Raw genomic sequence first — 15,973 nt, 5'->3', positions numbered from 1 at the left:
TTTTGAAAAGGATTTACGCTCAACGCTAGAAACCAAAGTTCACTCGGCTTTAATTCCAAACGCACAGCAAATAAAGACGACGAGGAAAAGGAAAATCAAAACAAGGGAAGGAGGACTTGAGGAATCAAAAATGCTGAAGGAGGGAAGATGTACTGTGTGTATATGATGAAGTGTTGGTCTCTCATTTTGTAGATGTTTTGTTGTTGTTCTTGTTGTTTTGTTAATATTTCGGTTGAAGCGATGGCCCCTTCTTCAACCCCCACCCGTCCGCCATCTTGTTAATGAACTGGCATACACCAAAGCACCTCGGCCTTCTTTTTATGCACTGGCCCCCTCCTCCTACTTTATAACTTCAGTGCCGATGCTTGCACCATTTACACTGTGTACAATATATAGAAACTGGTCATACTGGCATTAAGACTCCCGACTTAATGTTTCTAAAGCAACTGTGGTTTTCTGCATCAGTTGCACATCAATCTGAACTCTGAAGCTCTTTCTCTCTCTCTCTCTCTCTCCTCTGTTTCGTTATCTTTCTCTCTAACTAATGTTCGACCAAAGCGTCTCTTTCTCTGATCAGAGCTTTAACTCCAGAGGAGAACCCCCCCCCCGCCTCCCCAAAGGACTGTCTCTGTTTACATTCTGGTTTACATAGTTATTTATGTGCAAAAATGTCAAAAAGTGTAAATTATGATATAAATGTTCACTGCTCTAATCTAAACCCTGCGGCTCTGTGTCTTTTATTCTTCATACTTGTTTTGGTGCAATCACAAAGATGAAAAAAAAAGGACTTATCTTTACGACTATTCATGTAGACTTTATATAACATGTTAAGGCTGTGGTGCATATTTGCCACCATCGTCTGATCTGGTAATTATAGTTTTTACAGACCAGTTTCAGAATCAGGTTTTGAATATAACCTAGAAACTTCAACACATTTAACTAAAGTAAAAACTGCTTTAGCGACAATGAAAATGTGACGTGAAGGTTCGATCACTCTTTAAAAGAACTGTAGCATACCTCCAAGGACTGAAACTTTAACTCCCACTTGGACATAAATCACAAAACACAATGAGCAAAGAAAATACCCACGACCCACAGATAAAATATCATCAAACGGGCGTTTTGCACGAGGCCTTTTAGCAGCTCTTTACTTGGATGTGTAGGGTGGGTGAAAAGATACGATAGTCAAGAGTGGATGAAAATTAAGGTTGAGCAACAATCAGCTGGAATAAAAGAACAAATATTTAACCTACAACTGGACAGAAGTCCATAAATATTTCAAAGGTGCTAAATGCTTTAGAGAAGAATTAACCCACACACTTAATTAGCCTGATGAGGCCATCCCTCACACTCTTGTTGCACCTGTGAAGGCCGATCATGCTCGTTTGTGTTTGGTGGAAACGATGATACAAAGAGCAGACAAATCAGCTCAGGCACACAAAAAGAAAAAAAGAACCACGAGCAGAGATTCAGACTCTTTTAACTTCCAACACATTGATTCACATATTACAGCTTTGCAGTAAACCAGACTCTCTGGTGGAAAGTCGTGAATCTTTATGTCCATTTCCGTGCGATGCCAAGCTTTAAGACTGGAGCAGGAAATGGGGGAACACAGCTCCCCGTGCCCTGTGGGCTGCAGTAACTGTGGTCTGTCTTTTATCCTGCATGCAGGGGAGACATCCAGACACCATGACTCATTTCAGAGCCGACAGTCATCCGAATTTCTTTGCATCCGACCTGGACCGACAGACAGAAGCGTAAGTTTAAACCAGGTTTCATAACTGTGACGTGACAGACGGAAGGAAGGTCGGGTGGAATCATTAAAATAAAACGTAATTTGGGTTGTTCCAGAGCTACTCTGATAAGGAGGGATGAGATGAGTTTGCTATTTCAAAATAAGTGCAGATATAATTAACTACTAGACAAGTCAAACTGAAACGGGCACTTAGCTTGGGTTACCACCCACGTACCATCTGCAATGTTACTCAAAGATATGAATCACAACACAGAGTAATGCACGTAGGACTGAAGGACGCAGAATTAACCATCGCTGTGAGACTGGTGAGTTATTTCACATCACCACGTCGTGACCGATGGGGGACTACCCGTTGTTCCAACTGCCCATTATTCCAATACCTCAATAAAATAAGTCCCATTGGTCCGAAAGTCTGCTACGGTGTTCTGAAAATGCAAACTCACTCTGGGGATTTTTACCTGCAAACGTCAGGTTAATGATAAATGTGGTTATAATTACGAATAGGTCGCAGTTTGCTTAGGTTTGACGACAAAGCTAGTTGGTTAAGTCAGATAAGTTACCTATGCTACATTATGTCAGACTGGTTTGTTTTTGGGGTGATGTGAGAAAACTGCAATGCAGTGATTACATCACTAAATCCCACACACTGGACCTTTAAATCTAACTTTTATTGGCAATAAATTAGGTTCTCATTTTTGAAATATCATCCAGTGATGCCATGGGAAATCACCCAATCAGAGGATCAAGCCATTTTTCCAAACATACATCCAAAATATTGTAATATAATATCTGTAGTATTATTATAGTTAGTTTCCTTACATAAAAAACTAAACAGAAATTAAATTTCAGTCCTGTATGTATTTATTTAGGGTTGGAAATCAGTGAAATCAGTATCAGATACAGACAATTAATATTTAAAAAATTGAAAAATAATTAAAGGTAAATGTCAAAATTGGCTGCTGCCTGTAAAATGTAGAGAACATAACTCAAACTTACAATTACAAATTCAGTTTTCTTTATCATTACATTCACTCATTGCCAGTGTCAAGAAGTGCCACAGTCATGACAAAGTCAGCTCTTCTCACAGTGATCCGTTCAGCAGCCAGCCAGCTGTACAAATTGACATTTGTCAGAGAGGAAGTGATAAAATACATTCCACCGCCGTGTTATTAAGGATCCCACATAGATTAAAAGTCACCGTATGAGAAAGCAGTATCAATCCGTTACCTCATCACACAGCTAAAAAAGACTCGGTGCGCCCCCACCCTTTGACTCAGCATCTTTCACTTTTGCACACTGCGTCTCTCTTTCCTGTTTGTTCTATCTTATTATTACTATCAGGGAAACTTCTCAAGTCACCCGTTGACACAGCGAGTTCCACTACCTCAGCATCATGACGCCGGGGTTTCACAGCACTTTTCTGACCGGGGGAGGACAACATCTACCATCACCGGAGGAGGGGGGATATCCCACGGGTCCGGATGCATGCACCGAAACGCCAGGCCTGCCTAAGCTGAGGTAAGGTTTGTTTATCTGCTGTTCAGTTTCACCAGAGGGTTAGATAATGCTTCAAACTTTATCTCATCTTACACAGTACTCCCTTTCACACGAAACATCTGAAGTGAGATACCCACGGTTTTGAAGAAAAGGGGCGCCCACGATTTAAAGTTAAAAGAAACTGGAGTCCATTTCAGGGCTGGTAGCTGAGGAGGAGGAGCTGATTCTCTCTCTACATCAAGCCTTTACATTCCACTAATGATCAGAATAACATCATCAGCGTAGAAACTATTTCTTAGTACGATATCTCTCTCCATTAGAAGATGAAATAGTGCCGGTTACTTCTTTCTTTTCCCCAGTGATGCATCTTTCTCAAACAAACAGCGTGCATGAACAACTTGGGCCCAATTTTGTCGTGGCACAACCAGCTGCCCAAGCAGCGTCCCAACACTTTGGTACTTTCCAGACGGTCCCTGAAATTTGCCCATCTGTGTCGTCTTTTGGCACCCAGAGCCCACATGGTGGGTGGAGAGGCACAAACAGGTGGGAGATTTATTCAAATGAGACAGTGCAAAGCAAAGTTGTTGGTCCTTGGTTGCACTTAGAATAAATGCCCATACAGCATGTGTGCCCCCAAAACCTACATTCATGTTGTTGCTCTTGCACAGGTAAAAAAAGGCCACTTACAGTATATGATCATTTAATTATTGCTCATGTTGGCTTGTAATGTATTTTGAAGGAACAAAAACTTTAAGCTTCCGTCCTAGCTAACAAAGTCAGCCCTTAAAAGTCACGTGTGTAAGATTTAGGAGGCAACAACTGATTATAATATTCATAAGTGTGTTTTCTTTTGTGAATTATCACCTGAAAATAACATTAAGTGATCTGTCCAGAACAGACCAAACAGTGGCTCCAGATAGGGCCTTTTTTTGCAGCCACCATAGGTTCTACTACATGCTTGAAAGAAGAGGGTGAGGCGAGGGGTATTCAGCTGATTGCAGTCTCACTGCTAGATGCTACTAGATACCACACACTGGACTTTAATTCAATTATATTTTTCCTTTGGGTGTTATGATTAGGGGAACAGTCATTGACCTTTTAACGTGGGGACTTACGGAGACTGACTCACTTCTGGAGCCAGCCTCAAGTGGACGTTTGAGGAACTGCAGTTTTTTTTTTTGGCTTTACTATAAAGCCACTTAGTTCAGCCTCTCTGAGTGCACTCTACTTATTTTCTGCTCACTTGCAGAGCTGGTGGCAATCAGCGGCCTGGCTGGAACTTGGCAGACAGATTGCTCTGAAATCCGTCGTACATATCCGCGGTCCCGTGAGAATGAATCTTTATATTGTCGGTGACTCTCGACCTCTCATCTGGAGTCTCTATCAGACTGAAATTTCCCCTCCCCGACAGAAACTTGTGAACTTCTCTTGATCAGGATTGGGCCTCAGACTGCGAGGCTGGAGCGGAGCGTCGACAGTAAACAGCGACAGGACTGCTGGCATCGTTTCAGAGAAAATACTCATGATTTATTCGCACATACACACCCACGCCCCCACACACATTCTCGCTCACACAAACAAACACACACACTTATTGAGAACAGTGTAAACACACGTGCACGCGAGCGAGGACGCACACATGCACTTACTGTACAAACTCACGGACACACCAACGGTCACATGTACACAAATACAGCTCAGACGCATTAAACATTCGTCTTCTTTCATGTCTTCCGTCTACTGATTCATCATTCGTCTCTCGGGAGATCTTCTGTCATTTTCCCCTGAAATGTTGTGATTAGTTTCTATCATAACGAAACCGCAAACCAAACAAACCCTTCACACACACACACACACACACACACACACACACACAAACAGACACGATCACGCTCTCCATCTTCCAGAGTGACGCCACTAAAAAGACGTTTTCGGTAACCAAGCGGCGTCCCCGGCGGTTGGTTTACCGTAAACATGTTGCGCTACATCATCACGTCACGCGGGGCAGCGTAGGAGGGAGGGTCACTGGTCAGGATGGGTGACTCAGACCCCCCGTCGCTCGCTCTGTCTGTCTGACTTCCCTGAAATTCACTTTTCCTTCCCAAAAAAAAGTCAGCGACAGGAAGTGACAGCCTTCTGTGGTCATTGGACAGAGTTGCTGAAGGCTTTGATTGGCTCGGCGCGGTCGCGGGCTGTTAAAGTTTAAAGATGTGGAAGTTACATGATCAAACATCGATACGTCATTATCAAATTGACTGAAGTGCCTCTTCAAAAATCTTCTAAATAAATGAGAGCATGATGGAGACACTTGGGAGCCAAGTGTTTCTCCAGATTAAGAACACATTTTCCCATAAATCTTGTTGCTGCCTGTCACCAATGAGAGCTGTGCTTCCTCGGCTAATGGTTTCCTCTTCGTCTTTACTGAAGAGAATAAAGATGTTGGACATGATTTTCTTTTCTTTGGTCGGCAGCCATTCACGCCATATGTTGTATTTTTAGCCAGCCATGCTTCCTATGAATGTCAGTCTGCTGTTCCCCCGCCAGACTGAAATATCTCAACAACCATTGGATGGATTTGAACTAAATTTCACGCTGACATTCGTGGTCCCCAGAGGTTCAATCCTGCTGAGTCTGTTTCTCTGACAACTATTAGAGGGACTTGAAATTTAACACAGATATTCGAGCCTTCCAGATGATGAATTGTGCTTCTGACTTTTCATCTAGCGCCATCATCAGCTCAAAACTGGAACTGTTTCAGTGTTTTGGTTTCGCCTGCAACATTAACAACATTCCCATCGTTTTCAGCTGTACCGAGACTGTGAATATGGTGAACATCAGTATGTTAGCATTCCTGGTATGCCTCAAAAAAAAGACTGCAGACTCTTGGCCATAATTTTTTTTTGCATAGATATTTAAGAACTAGATACCGAATGCCAAGACGGCGTCCAGTCAATCCAATGAGAATTCTCAAACTTGTCTAGTTTCCAGGTTTACTTGCCGGTTACGCGGCCCACAGTGGTCCCTCGTTTATCGCGGGGGATACGTTCTAAAAATAACCCGCAAAAAAAACCGAAATCCGCGAAGTAAGTTTAACAATTATTATACATGTTTTAAGGCCGTAAAACCCCTAACCACACAATTTTATACAGCTTTTTACACGCATTTTGTACAGTACTCCCTTAGTTAATCAGGACGCAGAACACATGTGCGTTCATACTGTTACAGTACGCTGTAAAAAAAAAAGCAGGGGAAATGACACTAAAAAAATCTGCGAAACAGCGAGTCCGTGAAAAGTAAACCGCGATATAGCGAGGGACGACTGTATATGTCTGCCACATATACTTCACATTGCGACGATTTTTAAAGCGCTTTCCTCAACTCAAGGTGTGTTTTACAAATATAAAACCTCCATGGATCAAAGATTCATAATAGAAAAAGTCCCAGTTGACTGTGTTTGCAGTTTGAGGTGTTTTACAGAAAGGGTCAATGGGCAGTGTGTCGTTCTACGGAATATCAATGGTTGCTCGATGTTATCGATGATAAAATTAGTTTTTTAACTTAAGAGTCAGATGCTGTCAGTTCTTCATCAGTGCAATCACGTAGCTTCATTGAACTTTACCCTGACTTTATTTGTTTGTTTTAATGTTTTAATTTAACCTGTTTTATTGGTGAATCTCTACGTAACCTCAGATATTTCTCTGGGGACATAAAATGTTCAAACAGCACCTAAAGCTCGTAGGAGTTTTTTTTTAAAATTCAATTTTAAAGTATTCATCCATTTATGAATCCATAAACCCATTTATTAATGGTGTTAATTTCAAAACAATGGACGATGATTAAAATAAAAAATAAAACTCTAACCTGGGGTCAGTATTGGCACCGATACCGATCCAGATCAAACATCATCTGGAGACATGTAAAGAGGCATGTCCTACAGTATGACAGGAAGTGTGTGTGTGTGTGTGTGTGTGTGTGTGTGTGTGTGTGTGCAATAGATCTTAAGATATTTCTCTAACATATGGCTCATAAAAACCACAAGTTATTAATTCAATACACCCCCCTGCCACCTTTTAACACACACGCACTGTATGGATATTATTAAAAACACACATACAGACACACACACACACACACACACACACCATAGCACATGCCCACACACACACGTATGCAAAATGAAACGATTCCACATACACACACTCCTACATCTGTGTCATCTCAGTTCATCAGATGACGACGCAAACAAGAAAAGGAAACTACCAGGCAAGTCCTCGGCTCGGATGTGGTTTTTCTTTTTAATAATTGCAGGGACACAGTCATAATAATAATAACAATATATTAATAACTGCGCTTCTCGTTGTTTTCGTCATGCGAGAAATCTTTCTCCAACTTTCCTAAATTTAAAGACGCCTCGAGTGATTTCAGACGTCCGTGTTCTAGATTTCAATCCAAGCTGCTGCTTTATCAAAAAATTATAGATTACAGATATTTGCATGTTTGTTTGTCAAAGAAAAGATTTTTTTTTTTTTATAAGTGTGTCTGCACACTGCCAAACCAACTTTAAGAATGCACTCTGGGATAAAAAGCTTTGATATTAAAGGATTTACTGGTGGATGGTTTTTATGGGAGAATGTTTCTGTTTATTGTTCCACCACCCAATAATTTGTTTGTATATTAAAACTGCCCGGTCAACTTCCAAACCTTCTGTTCTTAGATAAATCAAACCTGAACTTTTAGAGCCAAGGCCCGAGACAGAGTGTGAAAACAAAGGAACCGACAGTGTGACTGCTTCTTTCTCGACCAAAGCCACGAGATCAGATCAATCCAGGTCTAAATCTCAACGAGATTCATCCCGAAGTTTAAAAAAAACAAACCCAGACACCTGCAGTGTGTCTCTACAAACATGCACACACACTTCCTTTTTAAATCGTCTCTTTCTGTCTCAGTCGCACATGTGTGGAGAGGACGATGGAGGTGACTCAGCAGAAAGCATCCATCTTAGTGTCTCCCCGCATCTCCACACACACACACACACACACACACACACACACACACACATATGGAGACTCGTCCTCTTCTTCTTCAAACCGCAGCAGACGCCGTCTCTTCCTGCAGACCGTCCACATGTCTTACACACAACGACATCACAGCTCCTGCTGCCGCCTCGCCATGCTGATCGGTCATCGAGGAAGTGTTTAACAGGGTTACTGGAACACAGGGGGGGAGTGTGTGTGTGTGTGTGTGTGTGTGTGTGTGTGTGTGTGTGTGTGTGTGTGAGGACATGTGGCAGCCACAAAATCTCCATCTTAACAGTTATTGTTGACGTCTATGTTGAGCTGCTTGGTTTACGGTAACTAGGTTTATCTGTGCACGTAAACATTCATTTAACTCTTTCTAAACCCCCCTCCTCCTCCTCCTCCTCCTGTGGACGGGCTCTCCCTGCAGGTGTCTGGAGGGCGGAGTCACGTCGTCAGGTGAATTCAGCTCACCTGGTCTGAGAGCACTTAAGCCTGCGGCCGCTCTGTCTCTGGCTTTTGTTTGGTTCCTTTACTGCAACATAAATCAGCCTCGCGACATGTTGCACGCAGGCTGTGTTAGTTTGTCGTCCCCTTCTCATTCTTTTGTTTTTTTTCTCGAGCGAGTTGTGGCATTATGTCATCTCCAAATCATTCCAGGAAACAACATTACTCAAAAAAAAACAACATGTTGTTTCCGGGGGATCATTATCTCTAACGACTGAAATAAACTGTCTTCACGCGGCATTAAAACTCAGGCTACTCTCAAATATTTATGCTGCTTTGCAACAAAATAAAGGCGGCTGAGTCACAACACAATGCCTGAGTGTAACCGCCTGTTAGAGGTCAGAGAAGACAGAAAACAAACCTCAGAAACTGTTTGCCACTGAAAATCCGGGGTGGCACACCGGTGAGGAGTCAAAGGCTATTTTCTTTTACCATAACTATTATGAAACTTTATTTAATTCAATAAATTGATTTAAATGAATATAATAAATCCCTCCCACCCCTACAGTCTCTTCCCAGAAGTCTCATCATTCATCATGCTGTCATTGCACATACATTTATTTTGGAGGTCAAATCACGACTTTTCAGACGGTTCACATGAATCTGAATCCAGTCTCGGACACGAACGTGTTAATATCAACGCTGCATGAGAGTGAGTGAGTCACAAAAACATCTCAGCGCCCATAAACCACTGTGATAATCTGCTGACAGGACACTGAGCTGACAACAAGTTACATTTCTGCTCTTTGTGTTCTGAAAGTTTAAATCATGCAGATTTTAAAAGTTATTTTTTATATGTGCAGCGTCATCTTAAACACGAGCAGCCAGTCAGGAGCCGGAAAAGGACAGACACTACTTATTAATAATAGTGTGTGTGTGTGTGTGTGTGTGTGTGTGTGTGTGTGTGTGTGTGTGTGAGTGTGTGTGTGTGTGTGTGTGTGAGGGAGATCAAAGTGTTAAAGCTCGCCAGCCCTCATCATCCACATCCTCCTGTCATTCTCTCTCTCTATCTGTTTATCTGTGTGTCCGTCTCTTTCTTCAGCACCTGCCTATTAGAGGGCGGCAGGGTTAATAACAGGTTTGTGTGTGTGTGTGTGTGTGTGTGTGTGTGTGTGTGTGGATGACTGGAAACGAGAGAGCACCTCCAGGAAAAAGAAAGCTCTTCTGTTTGTTTTGATCCTGACCCTCTTACTGTGTGTTATGTGTGTGTGTGTGTTTCTTTGTACCATGAGGGGAAATCTTCAGCACACACACTGATATTTTGTGTTCTTCAAACTTTATAGTAACTCTTTGTGTTTCAAAGCAGCTGCAGAACTTGTACCTGCACAGAGGCCTCACCTCCAATGGGATGAGCCGGACTCTTGCTCTTGTGGTCGGACGGGAACAAATTTCCTGCAGCCAGATTTCCAACATCTGCCGGAAAGGCTGAGATCAGGAGAGCGCCTGTTGTTGTTGTTGTTGGTACACGGCATGTTTTGGATCTGCAGTGACAGATAGTGCGGTGGCTTTGTGAGGCAGGAGGGGAAGTTAGACAGTTTAGGGGTTTTATTGTGAAGGGGAAAGTTTTTTTTTTTTCTTTGAGGGAGGAAGAAGAAGAAGAAAGTGAGGAGAAGAGGGAGTGATTGCACTTTTTGGTTTTTAGAAGAAAAATAAAAGAACAAGAGAGTAAAAGAGAGAAGGGGGAGACATAAAAGACAACTGACTTTTAATGTGTGTGTGTGTGTGTGTGTGTGTGTGTGTGTGTGTGTGAGACGAGTGAACTGTGTCCTTTGAATCATTACCAACTTCAAAGGCTGTCGCGCTCGTTAAAAATGGACGTCCATCCCTCCATCCTCTGAGAGAGAACCACAGAGGGGAGGGTGTGTGTGTGTGTGTGTGTGTGTGTGTGTGTGTGCACGCATGTGCATGTGTGTGTCACACTGCCAGGAACAGAGAGACAAAGAAGTTCACTGATTGTTTACTGGTTTTACTGGAGGAAAGAAAAGAAACTTTTCCCTCGATTTTCTGTTACAAATCTTCTTTCAGTTCTTTAATTCACGTATGAATTATTAGAACTTATAGAAGCTGTAGATATAAACTGGAGGCATCTCTGACATGTCCACGATTTCCAGTAAAACAGAGCAGCGATGGCTGCAGACTGACGCAGAGCTGCGTTACAGCTGTTACAAATCTGTAAATGTGTCCGTTAAACACGACAGTTCATCACGTGAGCATCACTACCACCGAGTCATGTTCGCTGTCTAATCATAAAAACATGAGAAATGCCACTGAACATGTGAACTCGTATTTGTCATCTGTTTTTCTCACAGCTCAAACTCCTATGAGCTCTTTTATTATGAAAATTACAGCATGTCGGACTTAATTAAATCAATTTCTCAACTTTAAAGCTATAAAAACTAGTTAGTAGTTCAAAATAATTCCCAGTAACAGATGTGCTTAATGCTTAAGACTGGGACAGATTTGATTGAAACTTGTTCGTATTTTAGATGAAGTTCATAATTAACTGTAGTACCACAACTGGGATTTCAGGTCCTAATTCATTTAAAATAATCAATGAAACACCAGCTGACTTTAATCCAGGACGACTGGATGTTTCCTGACTTTCAGATTCCAGAATCAGTGCCGAGTATTTCCACGAAAATGTGTCGAAATAAGCAAAACCACACAAACAAACTTTTTAATATGACACACTTGTGCAGCTTTACGAGGAACTAAGTCAAGTGAAAGGTGCTGGTGTTTTTACTGCATTAAAAAAAAAAAACAACAGTCTGGACTGCCAGTAAACTGCTGCCCTGACAAACAAGCCCTCGCTCTCATTGTGCATGTTACTTCTCTCACCGTGAGCCGGAGGAAGACGACTTGCTGAGCGTCGGTGAAATGACGACGACACTTCAGCGATTTCTGGAAATAAACCAACGCGGGTTTTGACTGAAAGTAGCTCTGCAAAATGTGTCACTATTAAAACAAGATGGGAGATTAACCACAAATAATTTGTGTTTGTTGTTGTTCCACATTTATTCTGAGAATCAGAACACACACACACACACACATAAGCTGGACATGGTGATGTCAAATGACCGTAACTAGATGACACTGATTCATGATTCATTTAGGACCAGATTAGTTCAGAGGTGTGTGTTTACTGTATCGGGACATGAGAGGTCCACGCTGATGGAAAGTTACTTTACAGAACATCTGGATACAAAACAGACCAAAAATGTCTCGTCGGGTCGCGGTAAGCGTCCACGCTCTTAATCCTGCATAACTTTAAGCCTTAATATAATGTGAACAGGTGAGTTGTATATAAATTCACCCTCAGTACAGTTGTCATGAACGGGGAAATTAGCTACAGAGACCAAAACTGTTTTTTGTACCAGGCTGTAAACATGTTTATTTCTGCTGTGAAACATGGGGACTTATGGAGACTGACTCACTTCTTCTGGAGCCAGCCTCAGGTGGACGTTTGAGGAACTGCAGTTTGTGTCACTTCACGGTTGCAGAGGCCTGAAGACGGCCTGGATACTCACTGTGTGTACACATGCATGTGCAGACAAAGCCGTTGAGTTATGAGAGTTATGACCTCACACTCATGAAGTCATTAACATTAATTTGAATTTATCCTCTTTGTTTTTCATTTTGTTATAATTTCTCTGTCTCTCTCTGTCTCTGTCCTGCGGTTTGAATCGTTAAACTCAGCAGAAAAAGTATGTTGTCATATCCACTCGTCACTCATGTTCTCTGTGTCCTGATCTGTGTTGTGTTATCTGTGTGTGTGTGTGTGTGTGTGTGTGTGTGTGTGGCTTCAGAAGGCGAACACACTCATGACTTCCTCTTCATCACTAATCGCTCTCATCTGTTGATCTTCTTGATCTCTGCTCTGCTCTCTGATACACAACAGAGTGCAGAGCTCCCCCGAGACGCTTTACAAAGCAGAAGTGTGTGTGTGTGTGTGTGTGTGTGTGTGTGTGTGTGTCTGTGTGTGAGGGAGAGAGAGAGTAAGGGAGAGACTGTGGTTTCACCGAATCAGGCAGGACAGTAGGGGACTTGAGAACGCATATTTTGTGGTCAGCGCTGATGGTAAAAGTGTGTGTGTGTGTGTGTGTGTGTGTGTGTGTGTGTGTGTGCGTGAGAATGGTTTCGCGGAATCTGCTGGAAACAGTTGTCCGGTAAAGTTTTGAGTCTATTATTGGAACAAACACACAAACTTATGCAGTTGGTATGGAGACCCAAACAAACTGTTGATGATGGAAAAACGTCCTGAAACCAATTATCACGCCGAACATCTGCCCCGCGCTCTCAGCCTGACTGATACCTTCATTATTAAGACCTGTCTGTCTGTCTGTCTGTCTGTCTGTCTGTCCTCCCCGGTGACTAAAAGTCGGTCCCGGGTTCACTCTGTAGTCTGGCAGCCTCTCGCTCGCTCACTCTCTCTTTCATTTCATTGAAGTGACTCAAGACCACGATCACGTGGTATCATTTTCTATTCTTGGCCTCCGCTGTCCACGTCCTCTTCTGTTCTGGCTCTGGTTCTGGTCGCCGCCCCCCCTCTTCAGCACCACCGTCACACTCCACTGACGCTCTGCCAACAAACTGAGCTAACAGCAGCTACAGCTCGCAGAAGTATCAAACATTTTCTTCGTAAAATACGACGAAGTTTCACACAAAGTCAGTGATTGTGGGATTGGAAATTACCGGTTCGAACACCAGACGGGTGGATCGGGTCACCTTCCCATCCCTCATTACCACCCCTGAGGCGCCCTAACCCATGAGCAAGGCACTCAGTCCTCATCAGCATCATGCTTCCATCATGTTTTAGACATTTCTCTTTAACTAGGTTGCTGTTTATGGGTTTTTCTGTTGTGTAAATATATTTTGTGAAACGAAAAAGAAAAGTGGTATTTTGGTTTGTTCACATTTTGGTTTAGGGTTGTATGAATTGTTTTGGATTTATGTGTGGTTTTTGTGAGAGGTAATTAAATTAAATTAAATAGTTCCCCCTAAAAACGTCACAATCTTGTTGTGCCTTCTTCTTCGTCTACGATGGTTTAATGAACTCTAAGTGGAGCATTAGCACCACCCATCGCTCATCTCAACTAAACCAACTCCTAATATTCACACTTACATAACCATAGTGGATAGAAAGGTGCATAAATTTGCAGATTTTCTGAAAATTTGCTGGATTGTGGCAGTCCCTCTTAATAATTTCTGACTTCCCTACTTGTACCTGTAGCAAACATTACCTCAGCAGGAGTAGTGTGTGTTCTCTGGGGACACTTTGAACACACATGGAGCTCTATGGCCCGGATGAATCAGGCTTTAGACACAGATGATAAATAGTTTTGGGGTCAGTGTGAACTAAAGACAGAAACACACAACAACACAAGTAAACTTTTCCACTCAGAGTTGTAAATGCACCTCTGCAAACGATTTACCGTGGACTCATTCCATCCAAACACCTCACTGAGCATCTCACTGCCCTGTCTCTAATTTTCTACGTCTCCCACCACAACCGGCGCTCTCTGCTCGCTGTGTGTCGTACAGTACAGGGGTCGGACTGCGGCTCGGGAAATCCCATAAAGGAGTGTGTGTCAGCGAGATGATGGAGCGAGACGAGACTCATCATCACTGTGTCTAGAGGTGCAGTGTGTGTGTGTATACACACACACACACAAACAAACACTTACTGTACCCCACGTCGAGCCCCCGGGTCTTGACTCAACACCATAAAAACCCGCCGTCCCATCATGCTTGGCAGCAACATCAGCAGTGAGGAAGCCTGACGTGATGACATGATGTGTGACATCACTCGCACAACACACACACTTTAAATTAGCAGACTGGCAGCATGACAAGAGACAAGATGTGTGTGTGTGTGTGTGTGTGAGAAGACAAGCGCACACCTGCGGGGGGTCATAAATGATGTCTGTAATTATGTACACACACAAATCACACACTGCAGAGTTTAATTCCGCGAAGCCGGGCTTGCTCACATCGAGAGACACACACACACACACACACACACACACACACACACACACACACACACACACACACACACACAGTGACAGAGCAGCCCTGAGGCCTGTCTGTCAGGACAGTTTAGTGGTCTCATTAGCAGCGGGTGGAATGCCAACAGATAATTAACCAGGAGAGATGAAGAGAGAGAGGGAGGGCGAGTGTCAGCAGTAAAACACAGAAGAGAGAGAGAGATGTTCTTTATGAGGTGGATAAAGTGAAAAGACGATAAAACACCGGAGGGGAAGGAAGCCGACTTCTCTGCTTTTTCTTTTTTTTTTTGTCTCGTCTGCCGCTTCAAACCCAGAAAGCAGTCAACGACTTTCACCCACTAAGCCGAGCGCCAGACTGCAACGCCGCCCTCAGGGGGTAAAACAATAACGTGCAGAACGACAGGAAAACGCTTTATGATGATGAGTTCCTCTTAAAGTGCGTAGAAATTGGTATTTTTTGCGATGTAACGCCTCCAGTTCGAGAGTACGAGAAAGCTGTACTCGAGTACTGTTCTGATTACATTACTTCTGATCAAAAAACAGCAGCTAATATCACTGACTAGTCCCAACAGCAGTCAGCCCAGCTCAGCGTCTGTCTGTCAGCCTTTTATTTCACCAAGCTCAAAGTCAGTCCCACATTTACTCTTGTAAAAGGCTGCTGAGCGCGGTTTCATTGCCCGCTCGCCCAGCTCCTGTTCTGGCACGACGCTGGCTCCACTCCCCTGGTAATCGGAGCTCACAGTTATGTAATGTTGCAGGAAAAAAAAAGAAAAAAAAAGAAATGTAAATGTACTTTATTTATACAGCCCTTTACAACAGTCCTTTCGGTGTCCCAAAGTGCTTTACAGTAGATAATAAATAACGAGAACAATAGGTAAAAAACAAACAAAATAAAGACAATAAAAACAATAAAATGCAACAAAATCGAATAAGAAATGATAAAAGTGTCATCATACTACTGGGTGTTAAAAGCCATCCTAAATAAGTGGGTTTTTAGCTGGGATTCAAAAAGGCCCAGGTCAGAAACGAGACGCATCTCAACGGGGAGCTGATTCCAGAGCCTGGGGGCGGCAACGGAAATAAAATATCCCAAAACATTTGGCTGAGGTGGAGAAGTTTGTGTACTGATAAAAAGAATATGTGACAAAGTGCAACGGAGACAGATTCAGGGAATAAATCACGACATACAT

Source organism: Larimichthys crocea, chromosome XIII (genome assembly GCF_000972845.2).
Source record: "Larimichthys crocea isolate SSNF chromosome XIII, L_crocea_2.0, whole genome shotgun sequence".
NCBI classification, from domain to species: domain Eukaryota; kingdom Metazoa; phylum Chordata; class Actinopteri; family Sciaenidae; genus Larimichthys; species Larimichthys crocea.
The sequence above is the reverse complement of the archived record's forward strand: the minus strand, read 5'-3'. Positions refer to the sequence as shown.